This window comes from Ailuropoda melanoleuca, chromosome 6 (assembly GCF_002007445.2).
Source record: "Ailuropoda melanoleuca isolate Jingjing chromosome 6, ASM200744v2, whole genome shotgun sequence".
NCBI classification, from domain to species: Eukaryota; Metazoa; Chordata; class Mammalia; order Carnivora; family Ursidae; genus Ailuropoda; species Ailuropoda melanoleuca.
Window position 1 is genome coordinate 120316570 of NC_048223.1, and position 26349 is coordinate 120342918.

The window sequence follows — 26349 nt, forward strand, 5'->3', positions numbered from 1 at the left end:
TCCTAGTGTGCTAAGGATTTTTATCATGAATGGGTACTGCATTTTTTCAAATGCTTTTTTTATTATTCTCTGTCAATTGATAGAGCCATATGATCTTTCTTTCTTCTTTGGGCTGTTGATAGGTTAGATTACACTGATTGATTTCCAAATGTTTAACCAGTCTTGCATACCTGGAATTAATCCTACTTGATCATGGTGTATAATTATTTGTAAAGACTGTTAGGCTTGATTTGCTAATATTTTGGTGAGGATTTTTGTGTCTAAATCACAATAAACATTGCTTGGTAGTTTTCCTTTCTTTCTCTGATTTTGGTATCATGCTAAAACTAATCTCATAAAACGAGTTGGGGTGTGCTTTCTCCTCTTCCATTTTCTAGAAGAGGTTTTGTAAAGAAATTTTTACAATTTTCAAAATGCTGGCAACTAATATAAATTATTTTTAAACACTCTGTGAGCCAAAAAGATGCTCCTGCTGTCTGGGGGTGACTCATGCCCTACCTCTTTGTAACCTCTACCTTAAAGGAATGTTCTATCTTGTGTTTTAGAGTGAAGAAGGCCATGGCCATTGGTTCAATGCCTTCCATGTGCAGACACCGTACAGGCACTAGACTCATATTCTGGCCTTTAATCCTGCTGATTAACAGACCAAGTGGCTCAGATTCAATACCTTCTCTAAAGACTCGCAGATCTGTTTGGGCCCCAAACCATCTGCAAGCTTCACTGCTGGCTGCAAACACGACAGAGCACTGGTTCTCACTGGGGGTGTACTTGCCCCACATCCAGGACATTGGTCAATGTCTGCAGGCAGGTTTAGTATCACATCTCCAGAGTGGAGGTGCTGCTGGTATCTAGTAGGGGTCAGGGATACTGCTAAATGTTCTCAAGGCGCAGGGACAGCCCCACAACAGAGAATTATTCTTCTCAAAATGTCAAAGGTGCCAAGGTGAGAAAACCCAGACTAGAGGAATGCTTGTCTTACCTGCTTGGCGAGAACTCCTTGGCACAGTGGCTGGACTTCTGAATCTGAGATGAATTTCTACCTGAACACAGGCCAATTAAAGTGGCTTACATGTTTTTTTCATTACGTTTACTAAACGACACTGTCCAGAATTGAAGGCTGGTTTACTTAGGATAGACTTATAGAGCTGGAGTTGTTAGGTCAAATAAAGGGTGTTTTCAAAACTCATGCTGTAGGACTGAGCTATATCTATCTATATCTACATACAAAGTACTTCCAGAAAGGTGATGCCAATTTATACTTTTTCTCATCAGGATATGAGGGGGTCCACATGTCACTATATCCTTGCAAGCAATGAATATAGTTCAGTGTTTCAGATCTTTACTTCAAACCTCCTGCCAGCCCCCAACCCTGTCCTCCCTCCCCAGTTCCCTCCTGGAGCAGACAGGAGATGTCTTCCTGCCTTTGCAAATTTTCACAGCTCCAGCCTCAATCAGACGTGATCCAGTGGGGCATGATGGCGTTGCCTTTAGGATTCCAGGCTCAGTACAAGGTTTGCCTTCCACAGAGAAACAAGTGGGAATGAAGCACAGGTACATTTGGCGGGAGGATCAGGGCTCCTCCATGGGGCTGGTGTTCCAGACTCATCTTTCCACTGTCTCTCGAATGATCCGCTCTCAACCCACGTTCCTCAAACCTCAGCTAAGCTCTCCCTCCCCCATCCTTTTCTCCTCCTGTGTCCCCCACTCCTGAGTACCATGATCTGCCCTACCATCCATGACAGAAATCTGGGGGTCACCTCTGACTCCATTCACTCCCGTTCTCCCCATTTCATAAGTCATTCTATGATTTATAATTAATAAAGAAATGGCCTGGCCATTTAATCTTTCATGTTTCTGTGTAATTAGGACTTTTTTTTTTTTTTGGTTGCGAGAGCCAGAAACCTATCTCCAATGACTATAAGCAGAGAAGGCTTATTTGGCTTATAGAATCAGGAAGTCAGAGAGTGGGTCTAGCCTCAGCGTCACTGAGTCCAGAGGTTCAAAAGAGGACACGGGAGATCTGTCTTCTCTGGATCTCACTCTGCTTTCCTCCATGATGCCTGAGTGCTTAGGAAGGTGCCCTCAGCCTGCTAGAAACCAAATCAAACCAAACCAAAAACACCAGGTGTCCAGACTTCCTCTCGCTAACTGTCCAGCCTCACGATCAGCACCCTCTGAGGTCTGGCCCAGATGGGGTCAAGTGCCCTGGCTGGCATCAGTCACTGTGCCACCAGATATGGACACTGTGATTGGCCAGCCTGAGTCATGCAGGGGAAAGGTGGGCCCAGGGGGATGACAGCCCCATCAATATCACTTAGAGCACTTTCTCAAAAGATGAGCACATAGCATATGTCCAAGACGTCGTTTTTTTCTAACAGGTTTTTTTTTTCTCCTCTCCACCCCTACCTCACACCCTATTACCTTCCACCGGGATCAGTGCAGGCTGCCCCAAACTAGTTTCTCTGCTTTCACGCTCCCTTCCCCCCACTGCATCCATGCCCCCAGGCCTCTCCCAGGGGCTCTTCCTCTGTGAAGATGCACTTGGAGGTCCCAGCATTCTGCTTACAAGTGAGCTCTTAGAAGGAAAGGCAGGGGTCTGAAGGATCCTCCTGTTCACAGATGAAAGACCAGGCATCAAGGACCAGGCACATCCCCAGGGCACAGGATGAGGGTAGGCCTGCCCAGGGCCAGCCCTTGCCTTCTTCCTGCACCCTCAGGCTGCAGGTGCCTTTCCCTCTGTTGACTGATGTCCCCTGGTAGCCATGGGCAGGGTGGGAGTACGCCCAGCAGGAATAGAAACCAGCTAAGACTGTCCCTCTGGTACTGCGGGGGTACTGTTCACTGTGGCCCATCCTAACGGTGAGACTCCTTTGCTTTCAGCAAGAGAACTCCGGCTTGCGTAATGTCATCCTGTGGCCTCCAAACCCCGAGCCTGTGCAGGTACCAGGAGATGTGCTGTGTGTGGTCTGCTTCTCAGCCCCCTTCCTAACATCTAGGTGTTTGCACACTTTGCACCTGGCATGTTCCTTTAGATTTTTAGGTTTTCTCCGCCTTCTCCCATTGCCTCCTTTCATCTATCTCAAACGAGTTGTAAAACAGCAGAATCTGCAATCTATGGTTAGATTTCTTATGATAACATTTGGGTGCATCTGCCCAAGAGCTGGCACGGCTGCTAAGCTGTGAGATGCTCAACAAAGCTCATGTTCTCGACGTGATGTGGACGCCGGGAGCCCACACTAACCTTCCACTCTCCTTGCCTCTGCTTGCCCTTGTCCTGGAGTGAGGCTTTGTGTGGAACGGTGGCCCCGTCCTCGCCGCTGGTGGGCAAAACTGATGTGTCGTAAAAAAAGATGGCGTTCTGAATCAGCTGTCAGTGTCTTCAGGCAGTTGGCCGAGTCCCAGAGGTTTAGCTCCGGCTCAAGTGATTGCCATCCACTGGGGAGAAGGGAAAATGAGGAGCTTTGCATCCATTTCAAGGAGATATTTCCTGGAGAGAATGTCAGGCAAGGTTGGTGTGTGCCTGTGGGTGTGGTCAAGGTGAGGCAGAAAACACCACCTGCTCTGAAATCCCATCACACTAGGGAGGGGTGTGCGGCCCAGGGTGCTGTGTTCCTGGCTTTAAGCAAAAAGCCTGGGTGGCTCAGTCGGGGAAGCATCCGACTCTTCATTTTGGCTCAGATCATGATCTCAGGGTTGTGAGATCGAGCCCTGCGGAGTCTGCGTGAGCTTCTCTCTCTCCCTAACCCCCTCCACTGCTCGCTGAAGCGTGCTCTCTCTCTTAAATAAATAAATATCTTAAAAAAAAAAAAAAAAAAAAANCTAATAAAACCTTAGTCATGAGACCTTTCAGGTGTGTATCGGTGGGTCACATGCTTGGGGGATGATTGCCAACACGTATCTTGGGGGGTTTAGAGGTAAAGGAAATTTCCAAAAGAATTTTTATATGTTAAAGTAGACTTACGGGATCCTGGGGGAGTGGGTCAGGCGAGGACTGCCTTTTGCCCTCAGCAAAGTGGCAACATCCAGGCAGTTGAGTCCCTGGAGGAATGTCACTCTGCCTGTTTGCAGGACTTGTCAGTGGGCTGTAGGTAGTAAGGAAATTTAATAACTTTCCTTCTGCCTTTGTTTCCCACATCACTACCACCCAATCTCCTTACTGAGTACACTGAGTTTGCCAGATGTCAGTATTGGTACTGAGTTCCTGAAACAAAGGATTCCGCAGAAATTTTTTTATCGTGGTAAAATATACATCATATAAACTCGCGACCATTTCTCAGTGTGCGGTTCAGTGGTGTGAAGCACGTTCACATTGCTGTGCAGCTCTCCCCTTCAGAAAGTTGTCAAACTGAGATTCTGTACATTTAGCTGATATCTCCACGTTCCCCTCACCACTCCCAGCCCTCGGCGGCCACCATGCTGCTTTCCGTCTCTGTAAGTCTGACTCCACTTGGTACCTCACCTAAGTGGGGCCCCTTTTGTGACTGATCTGTTTCACTTAGCACAATGCCTTCAAGGTTCATCCACGTTGCAGCCTGTGTGAGAATTTCCTTCCTCTTTAGGGCTGAATAGTATTCCATTATAGACATCCCACATTTTCTTCATCCATGAATCACTGATGGACGCGTGGGCTGCTGCCACCTTCCGGCCAGTGTGACTAACGCTGCTCTGAGCATGGCTGTGCAAGTATGAGTGACTCCATGCTTTCCGTTCTTTGAGGTAGATATCCAAACGTTGAATTTGCTGGATCATATGTGAATTCTATGTGAAATTTTCTGAAAACCCCCAGACTTTTCCACAACGGCTGCACCATTTTACTTTCCCGTCAACAATGCCCAAGTGTTCTAAATTCTCCACATCCTTTGCAACTCTTGTTATTTTTTTGTTGTTTTTTGCTATTATAGTAGCATCCTAGTGGGTGTGAAGTGGTCCCTCCTTGTGGTTAGAGGCTATTTTTGATCAGTGGTCAGTGGAGTCTTCTATGAGATCTCATGTGCCCAGAAGGAGGCAGCCGTATTTATAAAGTTCTGGAAAAGGAACATTCTGGAAAAGGGAATAGCGTGTGTGACACGTCTGGGAGGGATGAGCTTGTTGTATTTTGAGATCAGCAAAGAAGGCCAGTGTGGCTGGAGGAGAGTGGGTGAGAGATTATGCTGAGACGTGAGATCAGGGAGGTGGGTGGGGGTGAATCTTGTAGGCCATTATCAGCTTTCTAAGTGGGTTGCAAAGCCATGAGTGGGTTTTCAGCAGAGGAGTGACATGAGGTGATTTGAGAATTTATTTTTTTCGTTTTTATTTTATTTTATTATTATTATTTTATTTTTGGAAAGGAGCATGTGCACACCTGGAAGGAAGGGGGTGCCAGAGAGAATGGGAGGGCGAGAGAGAATCCCAGGCAGGCTCTGGAGGCTGATAAGGGGCTCGATCTCACAAACCCAAGATTACGACCTGAGCTGAAACCAAGAGTCGGATGCTCAACTGACTGGGCCACCCAGGTGCCCCGGTTCGAGATTTTAAAAAGAGCTTTGCGGTTGCTGTGAAGAGAACGGCCTGTAAGGGGCAGAGGGCAGAAATGGAGGCGGGGCACTGGTTAGGAGGCCATGTAGGAATCAGAGACGTCGATGGCGATGGCTTGGAATGAGGTGGCAGGGAAGGGGGTCCCTGGATTGGGGGGTGTATTTTGAAGGCAGAGAGGGTGGGCTCGATGGTGATAGAATTTGGGGGTGGGGAAAAGAGCAGAATCAAGGACGAGCCCTAGGTGTTTGGCCTGAACTGCTAAGCAGATGGAAACAGCATTTCCCAAGATCAGGAGGATTGGAGGAGGGGCCGGTTTAGGGGGAAGGGAGAGAATCAAAAGCTCTGGTTTGGCCACAAGATCTGAATGCCTTTAGGGCACTCCAGTGACATAGGCATTTGGATGCACAAGAGGGGGGCTTGAGACACACGTTGGAGTCATGAGCATAGGTGTTTCAAGCTGGAGGAGACCACCTGGGGAGTGAGTGGGGATGGGAAAAGGGACTCAGGACTAATCCCTGAGATGTCCTTTAATATTTAGATGTGAGCTCAGGGGGAGGGGGGAGTCTGTGTGAAGGAGATATAGCAGAAGACCTAGGAAATGGGGGGCCTGGGAGATCCATGGAGGAGAGTGTCAGGAGAAGACGGAACATCAGGTGTTCTGAGAAATCAAGAGGCAGACACCTGCCCCTGACATGGCCGCAGGAAGGCGGTCATTGTGAGAGAAACCTCCTCTGGCCCTCGGACCCTTGATAAGCACAGTCCAGTGGAATGACAGGGATGCAGTTTGGATGGGAGAGGGCTGAAGGGGGGATCGGCGATAAGGAAGTAGAGAGAGAGGTATAGATAAGCTGTAAGTTTTTCTAGGAAAGGGAGCAGAATATTGGGACAATAGCTAGCGGGGGGAATTGCCTGAGGGTTTAAGGATTGAAGATCCTAGATGCCTGCCTGCCGGTGGGAATGAGGGAGAGAGGCAGAGGTCGATGCAGGACCGGTGACCTTGACTGCTGAGAGGGAATGGGATTGGAGCAGACCTGGGCTTAAAGGAGCGATCACCCCCACCCGACCGTTGTGGATGGTGGAGAGAAGATGGCAGCAGATACCCCTGGGAATTGTGAGGATGGGGGAGGGGAGGCGAGGCAGCCCTCTTCCGAAGCTGATTGGGGTGCATGTGTGGCAGAGAGCTGGGGGGGGGCGTCAGATGAGGTAGGGGGCATACTGAGCTGCATGGGAGTTGGGGGATGGCAGGTGCCTGAGGAGAGTGGACCTCCATGCAGTCCCCGAGAGAAGCAAGGATGTGAGGCCCGACAGGACCTCTTCATCGTCTCTTGGCAGTGGGCCGGCGAATTATCTTAATGAATTTTGCTTTTGAAATTTTTTGGCAACAACCGATCGGTAAATTGGTTATTGACCTTTTAACCTTAACTCAAGAAGTCAAGTTTAATAACATCACAATGGTCTGGTATCTGGATCCTGCTGAGGAGTCCAGTTATTTCTTCTTTGATCCACACAAACCCTATTTTAACTCTGAAATTTAGAAATATGGCCTGGAGTTTTTTGTTTTTTGTTTCCTGTGCTCTCAAGAGAACAGAAGGCATTGGTGGGGAAAATTCACACACGCAGGCAGGACTGAGTCCACCCATTTACTGAAGCTTCTTCCTCCTGATTCAGGGCTCTCAGCTCCAGCCCAGCCCCCGGGGGATGCCTGCTGTTGCACGCTGGGTCCTGGGTCCTCGGTCCTCGTGGTCACTCCTGCTCCATCCCTCCAGAAACTGACTCCCAGAGGCCTTGGGGCAGGCGGGTTGCTCTCGGGGAGCACAGGGCAGCCCCGTTACTAACATGCACAGCTGTGACTCACACCCAGACCCCAGGCCGCTCCTTCCTGGCAGCTCTCCTTCCTGAAGACAGGTTGGTTGGAAATGAAGAGAAAGCCACATTCAGAACCGCAGCCTTGGAGCGTGACTAGTGTGGGGGTGGCAGGCACAGGCCAGCCAGGGGGCAGCAGAACGTCTCACGCTGAGCCTAGGGGAGACTGTGCTGTCACTGGGAGGGTCAGGGTCCTGGTGTGTGTGTCCTTCTTTGGGACAGAGGTAGAGGTGGCACCGTGACAAGAGTGCCCTTCATCCAGTGGCACTTCCTGGGGTTTCCTGCGTCATGACCCGCGTGGAAGGATTTATGGTGAAATAAGAGCCACTCCAGCCCGTAGTCCCAGGCTGCGACAGTGAGCGTGACAATGACAGTTTTTCTGTTCTTTACTGAGTGCTCAATTTGGGGGAACCCCACAGAAAGCCTCTGAGCTCCGAGCACGTGGATTCCAGAAGGGAAGGGCAGCCTTCCACCCACTGGCATTCCCTCCTCCTAGATTCCCCTTGGGGTTGTCATGATACCTGTTAGTGGCTCTGACAGTGTGAGGAGGGAGAAAACACATCCCATCCTGTTATTGTAATGGCCTGACTTTAAAAAAAAATCTATGATCATTAAAAAACAAACAAATAAACAAACTCTTTTAAAGCAATTTCATCCTCTGGATGTTTCTGTAGTTTGAGTTCCAGGGGAAAAAAATGATTTTCAACTATAGAAACTGAGATCAATGCTCTGAAGCAAGATGACAGGTGCAGAGCCACCTGACCTGCCCCTGGGTGTCAGGGGCAGCTCTCCTCAGGGAGCCGCTGTCTGGGCTCAGAGCTGAAGGATGAGCAGGAAAGAAACGGGATCCAGAGGGTGGAGAGCCGGTCCCTGTGCGCGCTGCCCACAGCCCAGGCCGCATTGGGGCAGGTCCCCCTATTTCCTGGCTCCAAGTCCAAGAGGCAGCCGGGGCTGGAGGTTTGTTCCTGAAGGCGACCTCAGCCCTGTGGCCCCGGGTGGTGGAATTCCCTGGCATCCCAGAAACGGAGGACCAGGAGGACAGGAGATCCTGTGCTACGTGAGCTGACCCTGGGGTCTGGACCGCCCAGAAACGCGACTGAGCATGTCTCTGCAGGCTGAGGTTAGCTGCGGCCAAGGCACTGGGTGATGATTATTGTTTTCATTAATAGATAAACAGCCCCTTAATATGGGCGTGTACTGTTTCAGACTACAAATGCTTGTTTCAAACTACAAGTTTAACCTGGGGGGGCAGTGTCTCTCTTTCCTCAGGGACCCAAGGAACCCAACATTCTGACAGCATTAAACTGGTCCTGGAAGAAACGTCCTCTAATATTCTGCTGGCAGTGGGTGGGCATCTGGGATGATTTAATTGCATTTAATGAGAAGAAAATGGAAGGAAGAGACAATGAACCAGTGTGAATCCCTGTTCGTGACAATGGAAAGCCCCCTCTACTGTGAATCTCTGCGACCACGGTCTCTCCTAGGGACCGCCTCGCCTGGAGGCTTGTTGCTAACTCTCACAGGAACAGTTATTCAAGTTTGCAAACGCACGGCTCCAGGTTTGGGCCCAACGCGTCTTCTGAAGAACGGATTAACTGCTTTAGCTCTAAGCATAGCCCCGGGGGCTCTTAGTGAATGAGTTTTAGTTAAGCCGTTTCTTCTTTGTAATAATAATAATAACTAGCATCTGTGTGTGTCTTCTATGGTCTAGTCTTGCGTTAAGTGCTTCTCATGTGTTATGTTATTTAACCTTGAAAACCCTGTAATTATGATCCCCATTTTCCAGATATGGTAACGGGGACATAGACCCCGAAGGCTTACAACTAAATAAGCAGGAAAGCGTGGCTTTTAACCACTGCACCTGCGCCCTTATTCTCGAGTCCAGCCTCAGGCTGCTCTGGTATGAAAATGAGCAGATGTAGGAATTCAAAAGGGGAAAACATAAGGTTTATGCCTGCATTTCAAGTTGAGTCGAATAAATGTTATAGGACATAATAAGCTATCCTGACAAACCCAACTCTTTGAATAAAGAGACTCCCCTCCGAGTGTATAGATCTTTGCCATATTGACGAGGTGCTCCCGTCAGCCATGAGGCAGACGGGCCAGGGATTGCGCTCGCCCTCTTCTAGAGCACTGTCTATAAACAGGCTCCACGAGGTGCTACAATTTGGGTTTCCTGAATGGTCCAGGCTTCTTTAAATTATATTGCTTCTAAAATAGTAAACCCACACAAGACATTAATACTGGGCACTGTTTTTGAAGTCTCAAAGGTTTTCCTTTCTCCACAGACAAAAGATGTTGGAACGTGTCAACTCGGGCATCATGGAGGCTCCTGGGTTCTCTTAGGGTAACTCTTACCATTTTGACCCAGATGCTGTTGGGGGAGGGAAGATAGATATCGTTCACTGAATGTGGATCTTTCATTCATTTGCTGGGAGGATAGAGACCACATTGTTTGTTTGTTTGTTTTCTGATGAAACTTTTTATTTGGGAATTTTTCAGGTTTACAGAAACATTGCAAAGATAGTACAGAACTCCCGCTCACTCTTCCCTCAACTTCATCTAAAACTAACATCTTATACCGTATCTTTTAAAAACTTCTAGAACCTAGATTCAACCCTCTGGACAGGAGGCAGAAGTATCACAATCCCGCTGCAAACACCACCCCTGTTTTCCCCGTATTTTGAGGGAAGAGTGGGGCTTCACACCCAGCTCTGACTCCGAAGTGTGTTCATTTCTCTGCCATATCCCTGATGGAAAACATTCCTTCTGGGGGAGCTGAAAATTCCAGCCTTGGGGTCTCCCCCTTCTTGACCTGACAAAGTGCCTGCTAGGGGAGGCTCAAGGCCGGGCGTCCTCTGCTGCCAATGTGGGTGATTTTCAATCCTTCTTTTTCTTCCTGGACGGGAAGAGACGTTTGGGCTGATGGAGCAGAACTGGTCTAAGCATTTGCCTTCCCCTGACGGGGCAGATGGGCGGCCCAAGCCGGCCCCAGCGCAGAACATGTGTCCCTCCATATTTGGAAGCCTGGCGGTGGGTTGTTTCTGAAATCCGATTCCTAGTGCCATGGGGATGACCTCTGGTCTACTTCCCAGCATTCACCTGCAGTCACACTGCTCCCAAGAAGCTCGCTCAAGGAGTGGGTGACTTGGCAAGACACTCTGGTCATGATCTAACCGTGTTAATTAAGCCTCTTTATGGGCATGACCAGTAAGCCGAGGGGAGCACATTGAAGAGGTAAGGTCAGGGGAATTTTTTTTTTTTTTTTTAAATGGTCAGACACTTTAGCTCTTGATAAAGTGTGTTTTTTAGAGCTGGAAAACGCCTGTTTGAAGATTGCTTTAAAATAGACCCTGGGCTCTGGAGTCTTCTAGAGCCAAAGAAAGGCTGTTTGTTTATTCAAGCAGTGGCAGTAGAGGAAAGATTTGAAGAAGCAACTTGACAAGGCAGTTTGTCATGTGGAGGCTTGCCAATTTTTTTTGTCCAGCCTGCTGTTTGGAAGTGTGAGGGAAATTTTAGACACGCATGCTGTTCTGCAGTGATCCCGTTGACACAGCAGAGCCCCAGAGTCCTGTGAGCAACAGGACTTAGCACTGTTGCTGGGATGGAGAAACTGGAGGGGGGGTGCTCAGAGACACTGAGGGCAAGTGTGAGAGCTCGGGCCTGCGTGTGCTTCCCCCCGTTTGCAGAAACGACTACTAGACTAAATGGAAATACTCTATTTTTTATATATTTTATTTTTATTTTTTTAAAAAGGATTTTATTTATTTGTTTGAGGGAGAGAGTGTGAAAGAGAAAGAGCATGAGTAGGGGGTGGGTGTAGGGGCAGAGGCAGAGGGAGAAGCAGGGAGCTCCATGCAGGGCTCGATCCCAGGACCCTGAGCTCATGACCTGAGCCCAAGGCAGACACTTCACTGACTGAACCAGCCAGGCCCCCGTAAATGGAAATACTCGATTTTTTAAAACATTCAACAAATATTTGTGACGTGCCTCTCCGTGCCAGGTGCTATTTTGGGCAGTGAATCTAGGCTCCTGTACCACATTATTCATAAATGTCCCGTTGTGTTAGTTACTTGGAGCGTGGCAGGAGGATGGCAGGGATCATAAGCAACTGTTTCCACGTCTGGTGAGGCCACATAAGGTAGGGTTCAAGAGCACAGGCTGGGTCTAAGACCCGGCTCCGTCATTTTCAAGCCGTGTGACCTGGTGCATGGGGCTTAACCTCTCCGTTCGGGGTGTTCTTATTTGTAAGATAGGGTTGTTGTAAGGACTGAATGAGTTTAAATAGGTAAAGCTCTTAGAAGAACAGAACTTGGCACATGGAAAGTATTTATAGTACTAAGTTCGCTGTTACTATTATAGCAGAAAAGTGCTGTGTTGGTGTTGGATGGTACTCTGATTGTGGAAAAAGCATCGGACTTCAAGGAAGAAGACTTGGCCAAGCCATTGAAAGCTCTGTTTCTCATCTGAAAAATGGGAAACATTATATTACCTCCCTGTTTAGCTCATAAGGATTTTATCAGGATCTGATAGATGTCAAAGCACTTTGAAAAGTGCAGTGTGCCTTTTCCATTGATGGTACTGGTGCTTTTATTTTATTTAAAAAAAATTATTTTAAAAAGATGTATTTATTTATTTGACAGAGAGAGGGAGAGAGCACAAGCAGGGGGAGCGGGAGGCAGACGGAGGGGGAGAAGCAGGCTTCCTGCTGAGCAGGGAGCCCAACATGGGGCTCAATCCCGGGACCCCAGGATCATGACCTGAGCTGACAGCAAACGATTAACTGACTGAGCTACTCATGTGTCCCTATTTTTTTTTAATTTAAAAAATTATTTATTTATTTATTTTTAGAGAGCCTGAGCAGGGGGTGGGGCGGGGGGGGGGAGAGAAAGAAGGAGGCTCCCTGCTGGGCGTGGAGCCTGACGCAGGATTCGATCTCACATCCCTGAGATCATGGCGTGAGCCGAAATCGAGAGTCGGACTGAGCCACCCCGACGCCCCAGTACTGGTGCTCTTATGGCAATCCCATCCAGATCTGTTTCGTTGGAGAGAGATGGTATTCTTCTTACAGATGAGCTTTCTATTAGGAGGAGGGGGTGGGGCTGAAAAGGCGGAAAGGCAGATCCTTTTTTCTGCTTTAAAGACAAATCTGAGCCCCTGTTATACTTCCTTTGCCTGAGGAAAGTTACCACGTGGTCCCTTATCCCCTTTAGTTAGAGCAGAGATCTGCCTCCTTATACCATCTGTCGTTTGCATCTGTCTGGGCTGTTAGACATGTCAGTGTCTTTCCAAAATTACTTTAAAGTAACCTTGATCATGGAATAAAGAGCAGGAGATTTATCTGCTAAATTATTTGCAGAATCAGTCGCTGCTGATAATGTGATTGCAAGGGAAGCCTGGCTGCAGAAGGAGTTTAGAGCCGAGGCCTGCATGACATTCAGACAAGTAGGAATTGGGTTACTATTTTTAAAATTCAGGACCCTGGTGTGAAAATGTCACTCACTCTGTATAGTTATTCTTGAGCTACCGTGGTAAAAATTTTTAACTCATGAGTCCAAAGGTAGTAGTGTTACATAGATAAAGAACATTCTAGAAGAGTCAGGAACACTTCAGAGGTTGAATTTACAGTGATTTAAAGTTTGAACTGTCTTGATACTATCCAACAGGGATGGTTGTCATCCTGGTTCACAGACCAGGGGACCAAGGTCTGTAGGACAGGGTGGAGCTCTCATTCCAGGGAACGGTTCAGCCACATGGAAATCATGCCAGCAGAGGAAGGGGTCAGCAGTCCTTCTTTTAGTTGAGGGATCAGCTCCAGCTCTCTCTGCCTCCTTCAACACTTCCCCATTAAAGGATGGAACAAAAATGCTTTTTCCCAGCTCTGGGGTCAAACAGAAATGAGTCCCTCTAGACTCCACTACTGTGTGATCTTGGCCAAAGACTTATCCTCTGCAAGCCTCAGCTCTCAGACAAGGACATGAATAGCACTTTCCTTTTAAGGTTGTTGTGCAGATTCAGTCACATGGTTCATGGAGACCAGTAGCCCAGTGCCTGGTGCTGACTAAGTGCTTAATAAACAGGAGCTATTCTTATTGTCATTTCCCCCCATATTCTGTCTTAGCAAAAGTGAATGGAGATTTTCTAACTGTAGTATCATGTTAGCACTAGGGTGTGTGGCCCTGAGAGTTGAGGCATCTTTGATATTTTACCTTTGGACACAATTGGTTGAACAGAGCCCCCAGCCGCTCAGACACCTGTCCTAGTTGGGGGAAACATAGCGAAAGCTAACTTGCTCTTCAGGCTGTGTGAAGGTCATGGACACCACCCATCCAACAGAAGATTTGAGGTCTCTAGAAGACCCCCAGGTTCACATGGTGCAGATGATTTGCGCCCCCATGTCCCATGGAAGCTCCAAAATTGATTTCCAGCAACCTCAGCCTAGAAGTTGACAGAGCTGGGAGGTGGCACCCTCCCTTCCTGGGAGGACTGGGTCTCCTCTTGGGGGGCCCTGTGTTTACACCTCTGTGGTCATGGCATGGGGGGCTGTCTCCCCAGACTGTGAGCAACTCTAGGGAAGGAATGGAATCTCATTAATTTTTGCAGCCCCCACTTCCAGCATTGGTTCTGATGCCTGGTATGATTTAGATGAACGTAGAGAACATGAGCAAGGGGAGGGGAGAAAGGCAGAGGGAGAGGGAGAAGCAGGCTCCCTGCTGAGCAGAGGCTCCATCCCAGGACCCTGGGATCATGACCTGAGCTGAAGGCAGACGCTTAAACAGCTGAGCCACCCAGGTGCCCCTAGATGAATGTATTTTAGATAATTGAATGAATCAACAAATCAGTAAATACTTTCTGGAAGGTCTGGGTGAAATGAGGTATTTATCACATGATTTGGCTGCATCAGGTCTGTAGTCACAATTGGTAAATTCCTGGGCTCAGGAGAGGCCTTTTGTATTTCTGGTTGCTGGCTTTGTGGGGCAGGGCCGGCTGGGTCTGTCTCGAGTCGGGTGGGGGAGCAGCATCCCCTGAGGGGTGGGAGATTTCTAGCAACGAGGAGCAGGCAGCCACAGGAGCCCTGGAAAGTCTGGAGGAGCTCTTCTTGCCTGTCTCCTGGTGCCCCACCTCCACCACCTCCCTCAAGGACAGGACTGGGGCTCACGGAGCTCGGTTTCTCCCAAGACCCCAACAAGCCGTGTGCCTAGGTCTGACCTGTAACCGCTGGAGGAAGGGGAAGCTGTTTCTAATTCACATGATGGTGCTGTCTGCTTAGAGGCCACACAACTGCCCGGAGCAGCGTCACCCTCCAGGTTTCTCGAAGGCACCCCCCAGGCTGGGGGCTGCCCCACCCTGTGGATCTGGATCATTGGCCAGGTTTAAGCAAGGTGAAAAGAAATGAGGCCTTGTGCTAACCGTCCTCAAAGGTGTGTTCCATGGAACACTAGCTCGAGGAGGTGGTAACAGGTGGCAGGTGAACAAAAGGATCCTGTGGTCGAGAAACGTTGGGAAAAGGAGTTAGAGTTCAATGTCATTTGACCACGAAACTTCTCAGACCTTTTTATAGACTAATGTGCACTGTGACTTTCTAAAAAAGGGCTAGATAACCAGCGCTTCCTAAACTTAGCTGACATAGAACACTTTGTCTCCTTAAAGCTGCTCTCATCAGTTATGGAATGTACTTTTTTGGGTTGCAAGTGACGGAAATCCAACTTGTACCAGCAAAGGCAAACAGGGACTCAAGATCTCACGTAATAGGTTGGAGAGGGCAGAAGAGGATGGACCCCAGGACCAGGTGGAACCAAGGCTTCCACACCACCGGGACCCCTCCCCCTGTGCCCTCTGTCCCTCACCTGGGCTTCTCTCTGCGTGCTGGCACTAGTGTCTCTTTTGCAGGCTGCAAATAGGCTGTTGGTAATGCTTGCATTCTTACTCTACAGAACCCACACCAGATTCCTGCCCCTCTCGGTCTTTGGGGAGTCTTGTGTATACCCCAGTGGGCAGGGCTGTGGGGCCCTGTGAAGGAGCACTGCTGGGAAGATGGGCTGAAAGGCAACCACTGCTTTGGGAAACACTCCTTGGGGTTATAAAAGCCCTTTTGCCCTTTCTGACATGTATACTACACTTAAATGAGCTTTACTTGTTTATTTAAGATTTTATTTATTTGACACAGAGAGAGCACGCGCACGAGAGAGCACAAGCAGGGGAGCAGCAGGCAGAGGGAGAAGCTGAGCAGGGAGCCCGATGTGGGCCGTGATCCCAGGACTCTGGGATCATCACCTGAGCCAAAGGCAGATGCTTAACCAACTGAGCCACCCAGGCGTCCCATTAGATGAGCATTATTTCAATTGAGTTTTTAAACCTCTCATCTCTTTCTGTCCCGCAATTTGAAGTTTTGACTGTCCTTTATATTTTTGGATCCTGGTTTTAAATACTGCTTACCCAGCAGATGAACTTACTGTGGGATTGAAGGAAAAGTGACTACCTCTCAGAGTGGTTAGGGCCTCGGACAGGTGGCCCCAAGTTTCCAAGAGCTCATCATTTTCTTTGTGCAGCGATTCCCCTGCCCCCCCCACCGCCGCCCGGGTTTCTGGCTGAATTCTGGTGCGCAGGCCCATGGGGGAGTGAGGAGGAAAATGTCTTTCATCTAGGTGGCCCCACAAGCAAGTCAGACACTTGAAGATCTTAGAGCAGATATCCTCCCTTTCCCGAGGAGCAGATGACCTGCCCCCCCCCCCCCCCCGCCCAGCGTATGGTAGGTGTCCCCAGTCTTGGTTTTTGACTAAAGCCATCGTCCTACTCAGCTGGCTTCTTGTGTGTCACTGCGTGTCTCCTCCCTCAGAGCCGAGCAGGGGCCATGCTTGCTCGGCTCACCGTGTTCCTCCGAGAGCGGCTCATGCAGGCCCACAGGCTCCGCTCAGTCGGACGGTAAAGCAAATGAACAGCCTGACACTTGACGATGCGGCCAGTGGCCCCTTGAGAAGTGCTTCCGTGTCTTCAGACACTCCTATTTGATTTCTTCTCCAATTTCTCTTTCTTCTGGCTCAGAGAACTTCGTCAGCTCAGAGTCCAGGGTCTGTACAACCACCTGGGAACAGCCAGAATATAAGAAGGAACCTGGAGGAGAAGTCTGGAAGTACTGGGCATGGAGACTTGCACAGGTAAGAGCCAGGGTCGGAGGACTGGCCCGGCCCGACGCGTGGCCGGCTCACTGCCTGCTTAGCATTTGCTTTGCTCCATTTGCTTTGGAAAATTTACTGTAAAGTCCATGACATGGCCCTCAGTGGTGATACGGTCAAAGCAGTGGCTCATAGACTGCTTTGTGATTGCCTCGACCTGCATGATCAGAGAATTAATGTCGTTCTGCCTGATGAAACTAGCAATTACGGCCTTCCTCCCATTCCAGCAATACTCTGGGTGGTTTATCTACATTATCAGAACTTAAATAAAAAGATCAAGGCTACCAAAGGACATATCAGGGGTGTCTCATGTGTGGCGAGTTGGGGTCTGTATTCCAGCCTGGTAGCCAATGAGGGCACTGGATGATGACACAGGATTCAAAAACTATTACTACAGTGACAGGTACCCTGAGTCCCAGGGAGGCTGGTGGATGAATTCTGGAAATTAAGAAGGCCACACTGGTGCAGTGGCATGAGGCCAGTGCGTGTGTGGCCCATCGGTCAGTGGTTCCTCATGGTGACCCCCAGGATGTCCTGATTTCCCTGCTGTGGCTTTTGGGAAGAAGTCCAATAGATTCCTCCCATGCAGTGTTTGGCACCCATAGTTTTGGGGGCGTTCCCAAACAGAGGGCCAGCAGATGTGAACGTTCAGTCCCCAGAACAGACTCGGGACAAGAACACTGGAGGCAGTTCGTACTTGTCCGAGGGTTCGGTGCATGATCCGGTTGGAAGAACCCTCCTGGGGTTCCGGGAAGCTACAACTACAGGTCTTAAGGGAATAAATCAACAGGAGCTCCAAGGAACGAAAATGAAAAATTGAAAGGTAGACCCCCCCCCATCATAGACAATAGATAATGAATTTTTAGGTCATGAATGCTTTGTAGTATCGCTTTACCTAAGAGTTTAAGCAACATTTCTGTGTTTGAGCTTTAAACTCTGGAGGGTCACGGGTAAGTAAGAGCGACCCCTGGTGGCAGGAATTTCCACGCCTGGCTGGTATTATTTTCTGGGTGTTCCGTCCGGGGTTTCCAAAAGAGGTACTTCGAACCTCTTAGCCTGAACATTGGATTTCCTTAGGGAAGTGGTGCGGCAGAGTGTCCTTTTTTTGCTGAGGGAATCATAGAATATGCCTTGAACGACACCTTTGATCCCTGTTTTCTGCAAAAAGGAGGCCTCCCTTGCCTCTTAGACCCCCCGCCCCCCACCGTGGCTGTTCCTCTTTCTTGAACTTTTTGTCAGGATAAATGGACAGAGGTTTTAATATTTGGCTCTGATGAGACCAGATGACCCGTCTATATTGACTCTGGGTGATCACGGAACTAATGGATAGATTCCTCTTTTCTGGAATTCTGCAAAGGAAATCCCTGCTGGCCAAGACCCGAGGTACAGCACTCCCCTCCCCCATGGAGGTTCTGGGATCTCTCAGGAGGCTTGGGAAGTATCTGGGGCCTGGGTCACAGCTAGACTGAAGAATAACAGCAGCTCGAAGGGCTTTTGCTTCTTGTTCCTCAGCTTTAGTCAGTTATTATTTTTCCCTTGAGGAAGAATTGCTTCTCATTGCCAAGCGAATTGAGCAGGAAGGAGGTGCCTTCTAAGAGCACGCCTAAAGGAGCAGCTGCCTGTTCACAGTTAGAAACTTGAATTCTGCTCTCTAAAGGCGTGAATGTCGGTGCAGGGCTCTGGACTAACTGACTCACAAACTGTCAAGAGGTGAGCGGGCTTCTGGAGTCAGGCCGCGGGGAGAACGAGAGGGCAAGTGCTGGCTCCGGGGGCTGTTCCCGTGACCCACACTGCCCTCGGCAGCCACCATAGCGATCATGATAAATGTAAGGTTCAGTTTGCACGTGGGGACCAGACACCATGCCGAAGGCTCTAGGCACACAGAATGCACTTTTATTTTCTTTCAATCAATTCATTTCCAATTCCAAGTCCTTGCTCTGCCAGGCCGGTGGGAAGGCCCATGTTGGCCGTCCTTGGAAGTCCCCTCTCTCCACCTGGTGTATTGATGCCATCGTGTGTCCCCTCACCACTGCAGTGCCCGCTGGTCCAGACTACACTGTCCCTCAGGCCCTAAGACCCCACTGCTTTCAGGACACTCCTGGCACCGGGGAATCTTTGATGAGGCTGGGAGCCCCGTGGCCATTCCCTTCAGTGCTCTGTGCCTGTCCCCAGTGAGCCTGAGGACGCGGTCAGGAAGCAGGGAGGGACTCTCAGACATTTGTCATTTTCTAAGACATGGCCTCTAGTGATCCACAAAATGCATTTGCCTCTCCCTTTGCCACATCAGACAGTTAGCCTTCTCTTCACAGGATGTGTTATAGATTTTTGCAAAAGATTGAAGAAGCCATTGACCTCGTTCTGCGTTTTCTCCTTGGAAAAACTCCAGAGAGAAATCACAGAAAGGCTTGCAGGGGCTCCTGCTGGACCTGGAGACAAGGGCAGGATGTGGGGAGAAAGGCCTACAAATGACCCTCTGCACAGCGTTCTCTCCATTGTACAGATGGGGACACTGAGGCTTGGAGCCCTATGTCATCTATGCTTAAGTGGTAGAAAGTCCATTGTTTCTGCCTTGAGGGTCTTCTTCCCTCTGAATCACTCAAGGATGGGGTTCCTAGATCCCCAAGGGGGTTCAGTTTTCTACCCAAATGAGTCCCATCAATTCAGCTGCCTTGCTTTCCCACTGCCACATGGTGTCGCTGTTGGAACTTAGCCCTGCATTGTCAAACCCTGGCAGAGGCTGGGAGGCACCTTCCTGATGCCCATCCCTGCCCAGGTCCCTGGCTCCTGAGGGAGGATGACCCCGCACTCCTAGGACAAAGCCGGGTTGTCCCTTTTACTGCTCAGCAATGTCCATTCCCAAGCACGGCTGCCCTGGCTACCCACGTCCAGTTCCAGGTCCCCCGCCCACCATCTCATGAGCCTTCTTCTCCTGCCTTGGGTACCAACAGCCAGGGATGGCAGCCCTTTCTTTTTTAAACCCTCAAAACACAATGAATCTCATCTGACAACCTTTCCCCAGATGGTAGAGCTGTTCAGTTGCACCAGAGGAAATGACCGTTTCGTAGGGAAAAGTTGTCACATTGTGGCCATTTCCTGCGCTTTAACGCCCTACCTGCCCTTTCTTCCGTTGAAGGCCGCGGGTGATAGTTCAAAGATGACTGACTTTCCTCAGGGAGCAACCTACACGAGTCCTCAGTGAATTTCTGGCGCCTCTGTCACTGACGAAGGCCTGGAAGACTCCTTAAGCTCGGAGTCTTAACCATGATCCACTGGTTCTTAAACGTGAGCCGATATCAGGGTCACCCGCCAGGCTGGTTAAAACACAGGTCGCTGGGTCTCTTTCCCGGACATTCTGAGGCAGTAAGTGTGGGGCAAGGCCCAAGAATGAGCATTCCTAACCAGTTCCCAGGCGCTGCTGCTGCTGCTGGTGGTCCAGACCCACTGCTTTATGCCCGCAGCTGTGTCCTGCCACAGGCTGGGTGCTGCTGGGGTTCTCCGAGGATGGGGGTGGGGGATCTTGAACTAAAGGGGACAGCTCGAGAGGCCATTCGGGTGGGAGTAGAATTCCTGAATGGGACCTCTCTGTGGCTGAGCAGGAAGCGAGCCCAGACTGCTGGCCAGTGTTCACTAAAAACAAGGCCCAAGAGGTGAGGTCAGAGGGAGGAGACTTTGGAGGTCAGGTGAGGGGTTGAGACTTTATCCTGCAGGTAGCGGGAAGCTGGAGAAGTGCTTTGTGGTTTGTCTGTTTACATTTATATAAAGATATATGCAGGTGGGGAAAGAGTTCAGAAGATGAATTTAGAGGCTTGGACTGGTGCATGGGAGGGAGAGGCCAGAAGGGAGGTAAGGAGTGCCCCTGTGGTAGAGGAAACCATCCCAAGGCAGAACCCACAGAACCTGGTGATGGCCTGGGTGTGGGCAGAGGAGGGGGGTCAAAGAAGATGCTAAGTTTCCTGAGCAAGAACCCACAGAAGGATCCAGCATCAGAAACAAGGACCTCTAAAGTGAGAGGTCCCCTATAGGGAAACTGTGATCAATTTTAGACACACTGGAAGGAAGACCAGACGAGTCTCCTGGGAACCCTGCCGGCCTGGCCTTTATTTAAGCAGGTCCCTGGCCTGGGGAGGGGCGACAGTGTAATGGAGTAGTAACGGAGCCTCGTGGCCCCCAGTCCTCCGATAGCCTCATGGTGGTTCGGCTTATTCACAAGTTATTCGCAGGTGGGTCTGCTCACCCCAGTGCTCTTGTTTTCCTGACTTCAAAACCGGTCAGGGTTGGGGTGAAGGAGAGTAAATGAAATCATGTGGGGTGCTGGTTCCCAGGGTCCCCAGATCATACGGGTTACTGGGGTGTTTGTAAAATCTGTAAATTCCTAGGGCCTCCCTAGTCCTTCTGAATCAAAGTCACTAGGTTAGGAATCTGTGTTTTTAATAAGCGTCCTGGGTGATTCTTACGGTGGAGGGATTTCTGAAATATTGACCAATTGCCAGCTCTAGCTCGTACCCATTAGAAATGCCCCATTTCCCGACCTCGCCCCTGAAGAGTCTGACATAGTAGGTTTGGGGTGAGGCTGAAAAATCTGTTTTTTCTTTTTTAAGATTTTATTTATTTGTGTGAAAGAGAGAGAGCATGAGCGTGAGGGGCAGAGGGAGAGGGAGAGAGAAGCTCAAGCAGACTCCATGCTGAGCACAGAGCCTGATGTGGGGCTCGATCCCACAACCCTGAGATCATGACCTGAGCCGAAATCAAGAGTCGGACGCTCAACCAACTGCACCACCCAGGCACCCCTGATTTGTGTTTTGATGGGATCTCTGTGGTTGCTGTATAGAGAATGTCAGGGGGCGAGACTGGAGGCCAGAAGGTCAGAGGGGAAACCGTGCAGGTCGTGGCAGGGTCCAGTGTGCCTGGAGCGAGGCAAGGATCTCAACTGTCTACTCATTATCGCCCTCCCTCCCGCTACAGCAATCTTCCTAGACATTTTATTTCTAATTGCCCTTCCGTTCCCAGGAAATTTCCATACCATAGGTGTATTGTGTATGTACTGTGGTCTTTGGATGACATGTTGGACCAGATAGTACTTTGTCATTACACTGTAATATCTAAGATATTTCTCCCCCTCCCAAGTGTCGACTTTCGCCCCTCTGGGGCTGGTACTGGCCCACTGAGCACACAGCACTGAGGTGATTACACTGAAGGTGGAGAAACAAACACAGCTTTGATATTTTGGATATTTTGGAGCTGAGAGATGCCAGGACTTGCAGATGGATCGGATTTGGGAGGAGGGAGAGAACGGTTAAGGAAGATTCCTGAAGCTCTGGCTTGAGCCATTGGGTGGTGAGGACCATTTGGTGAGAGGTGGAAAAGTGGCAGAATCAGGCATATTGGCTGAGTCTCACAGTCACAGACCCAGTGTCCAGGAGGGAATCCTGTTGTCACCAGGTGAAGCTGGCAAGATAATGTGCCAACTGTCACAGCCCTGGATTCACTGGGGGCACACAGGACAGCCCTCCATCTTTGGGAAGAAAGCTGGGCCCTCTCGTGTTTCAGGGACAGCTCACTTCCTGCTCCACGCTCAGCACTTTAAACACCTGAACATATGTCATCCTTTTGAGGGAAGTGGGGCAGATTCCTTATTCTATTTAGCAAACGTGGGTCCGCTGCTCACCTCAGGCCAAGCTCTGAGCTTGAGGCCAGAGATAAAAAAGACAAACCAGTCATGTCGGTCCCGTGCACGTCAACAAATCATTCTAGAAAACTCAGTGCTGAATGCAGGCTCTATGGGAGCACGGGGGCAGGAGAGAGGGCCTCGCTCTGCTGAGGGAAGGGAGAGTGTGCTCCAGAGGGACTAGCCTTGACATTGGGTCTTCAAAACCAAATAGAAATAGGGATTTGTGGGGAAAAGAGACAGTTCCAGGCAGAGGGCACAGCTGTCATCATTACAGAGATAGAGGAAACAGAATTTAGGAAGGACTAGACTTACCAGGCTCTTTTATTTTTTTTAAGATTTTATTTATTTATTTGAGAGAGAGTGAGAACAGGAGCGAGGGGCTGAGGGAGAGGGAAAAGGAGAAGCAGATTCCCGGCTGAGCAGGGAGCCTGATGTGGGGCTTGATCCCAGGACCCTGGGATCATGACCTGAACCAAAGGCAGGTGCTCAACCCACTGAGCCACCCAGGTGCCCCTTACCAGGCTCTTATGTAGAGAATTCCAGAACTTCTTTAAGTCTGGGAAAGGGGATGGAGCATTTTCATTAAGCTCAACCTCTTGGCTTTTTCAAATAAGCAAACTTACTTAACATGGAAAGCCTCGGCATTTGGGTAGAGCAGCGTAGGGAACGGTAGAAAGATGGTTTGAAACATGGAATAGTGGACTTGAGATGCTGGGCGAGGATGTTCCTTGAGCCTTGCCTGTCACGGAGTCGCCTGCATGCGGGGCACGGGACCCAGGGCTGAAACTCACACCTCACCCCACTGCTCAGTGTGGATGCCTGCAGATGCCTGGAAGGCCACGAGGAAGCCGGGGATCGGGGAGGTGAAGAAATGCGCCCCCACACAGGCAAAGTGTGGCCTGGTGGGGACTGGAATCCAGCTGGGTTCGGTGCTGCCCGGAAGCCTGGGCGCAGAGCCATTCTGCTGAGCTCTCACGGGTGTCTGAAAACATTTGTGTTGTATGGGCTCCATAATTAGAAAGCCAACCCCCGTCTGACCTTAAAACTTAATTTCCCTATAAACAAGGTCCATTCTCAGACCCAGAAAAAAGAAAAATCAAAAAGGTCTGTTTTAGGAGCAGCGGCTGGGGCCAGCTCTTAATGAACGAGCCCCACGTCTCCTATGCGGTGGTAATCTATCTGTGCCTTCCAAACAGACGTTTGCAAAATCCCAGATCTACTCAGGAGCCCCTGCCAAGGCAGGGTGTGTCAGGCAGAGCCGGGGGCAGCCTCCGCCCGGCCAGTCCTGCTTCTGACTCATTATTTATCTCGGGCAGGAAGTAAACACAGAACAGGGGGGTAGTGAGCTCCCCAACTTGTGACACAGGCTGAAAAAGAAGGTCATGCGCTGAATTAGGTGTGTGTCTGCTTTCTGCTCATCTGGTTTCAACAGAGCATTTAAAGAGGAGAGGAGGAGGATTTTTCCATCCTGAGATAATATCCCACTTATTGTAACAATTTGGAAAATACAGAGAAGTGAAAAGTGAGGGGGAAAAAAAATCACCAATGCGCTCACCAACTATAGACAGCTGCCCTTAAAATCTTAGTGTTTCCCTCCTGCTTTTCTCATTTTTTGAGTTCTTAATTGATTGTGATAGCTATGTGTGTATATACATATTTATTTTATATATTTAAACATTTAAATATATTCAAGCAACATATTTATTAACATACATGTTTATATATATTTGAATATTTAAACAACATATTAATATAAATATATGTGGTACATTTAAATAATTCATATACTATGTTTTAGAGCACTTTTAGGTTTACAGAAAAATTGAGCGGTACAGAGAATTCTTATATATCCCGCTTCCCCCTATACAGCTTGCCCTATTATTTTTTTTAAGTAGCCTCCCTGCCCAGCATGGAACCCAATGGAGGACTTGAACTCACAAGCTTGAGATCAAGACCTAAGCTGAGATCATGAGTCAGAGGCTTAATAGGGCAACCCCGGTTTGCCCTATTATTAGCATTTTGCATTAGTTTGGTACATTTGTTATAGTCAATGAACCAGTATTGATACATTATTATTAACTAAAACCTGCAGTTTACATTAAGTGTTACTCTTGTGTTGTGCATACAGTCTGTGGGTTTGGCAAATGCATAACGCCATGTACCCACCATTGCAACATCTTACGGAATAGTTTCAGTGACTTAAAAAATCTCCTGTTTCCACCTATTCATTCCTCCTCTCTCCCTCCCCTACTGGCCGCTGGTAAGGACTGATCTTTTTACTGTCTCTATAGTTTTGTTTTTTTCAATTACCTCTTTTTGATTGGTATAAGATGCATTCTGTAAGAATATGAAGCTGAGAGCTTGACAAGTGTTTACACTCCTAGACACCTGTGTAATCAAGCCCTGCTTTATAGCTAGATTATTCCTGTCGCCCCAGAACATTCTCTCCTGTCACTTCCCAGTCAATACCTTGCTCAAGAAACACAACTGTTCTGACTTCTACTGCCATGAATTAGTTTTGCCAGGTCTTGAACTTCACATGAAGGGGGATTAAACAGCATATGTACTTTGGTGTCTGGCTTCTTTTATACACAGCTGCTTGTTGGTTTTTTAAATGATTTTTTATTGTGGTAAAAAAATACATAGCATAAAATTTACTATCTTAACCAATTCTGAGTACAGTTCAATGTTGTGCAAATGTTTCTATGGTTTCTTTTTCTTTTTTTCTTTTTTTTTTTTTTTTGGAGGGGGGGGGNGAGAGAGAGGAGGGTAGGCAGGGGCAGAGAGAAAATCCAGCAGGCTGCACGTGGAGCTCCATCTCACGACCCTGAGATCATGACCTGAGCCGAAATCAGGAGTCAGACACTAAACTGACTGAGCCACCCAGGCGCCCCTGTTTCTATAGTTTCTTAAGGTAGAAGCTGAGGTCATTGATTTGAGACCTTTTTTCCCCCTTAATACAGGTGTTTTAGTGCATTTGAAAGTCTAAGTCTTGCTTTAACTACATGTGACATTTCGATATTTGTGTTTTCATTTGGTTCAAATACTTTCTAATTTCCCTTTTAATTTCTTCTTTGACTCATGGGCTATTAGAAGTGTATTATTTAATATCCAAATACTTGGGGGATTTTCCAGATATGTTTCTTTTTTTTTTATTTTTTTTTATTTTTTATTTTTTTTAAAGATTTTATTTATTTATTTGACAGAGATAGAGACAGCCAGCGAGAGAGGGAACACAAGCAGGGGGAGTGGGAGAGGAAGAAGCAGGCTCATAGCGGAGGAGCCTGATGTGGGGCTCGAACCCATAACGCTGGGATCACGCCCTGAGCCGAAGGCAGGCGCTTAACCGCTGTGCCACCCAGGCGCCCCTCTTTTTTTTTTTTTTTTTAAAGATTTACTTATTTATTTTAATGAGAAAGAGAGAGAGCGTTTGTACATGCACACGAGTCGGGAGGGGCAGAGGGAGAGAATATCAAGCAGACTTCCCACTGAGCGTGACTTCCCACCACACACTGATCCCCACATGTGGCTCCATCCCATGACCAATGAGATCATGACCTGAGCCGAAACAAAAGTCGTATGCTTAACCGAACAAGCCACCCAGGCATCCCCAGTTATCTTTTGTTACTAATTTTTAATTTAATTCCATTGCAGCCAGATGATACACTTTGAATAATTTGAATGTTTTAAAATTTATTGTGGGGGGGGGAGGATAAGATGGCAGAGGAGTAGGGGACCCCTTTTTCAGCCGGGCCCCTGAGTTGAGCTGGGTAGGTACCAGACCAGCAGGAACATCCACAGAATCAGCCTGAGACGCAGGAAGATACATCTGGATCTCTACAAATGAACATCTCCAGCGCTGAGTATCGAGGTACGAAGTGGGGAGCCGTGAAACTGCGCACAGATATCGGAAGCTAAACAGAAGGGGGAGGGAGCCGCCGTGTCAGGGCGCCGGGAGGCGGTAGCCACCTGCACGGGGGAGCGGACAGACCACGGACCCGCACGCTTGAGACAGCAGGCTGAGAATGGGAGCTCCGGGAGCGCGCGCGGGGCGGCTGGTGGGCCACCTGCACAGGGGAGCAGGCGGACTCGCGGTCAGCACCCGCGAGACACCAGACTGAGACGGGGAGC

The 26349-nt window shown here is 49.0% G+C and overlaps 1 protein-coding gene across 4 annotated transcripts in view; it reads left to right on the forward strand.

Annotated features, from left to right (window-relative positions):
* The first annotated feature begins 2923 nt into the window (after positions 1-2923).
* The window catches only part of TACC2 (transforming acidic coiled-coil containing protein 2), a 196431-nt gene continuing 173005 nt past the window's right edge, over positions 2924-26349 (forward strand). For 3 of the 4 annotated variants that reach the window (XM_034663378.1, XM_019805138.2, XM_019805137.2), the window contains exons 1-2: positions 2924-2940; positions 16420-16532. The gene's annotated coding sequence lies outside the window, so the exon portion shown is untranslated. The remainder of the gene's footprint in view (positions 2941-16419; positions 16533-26349) is intronic. The other variant, XM_019805141.2, reaches the window with a different exon arrangement.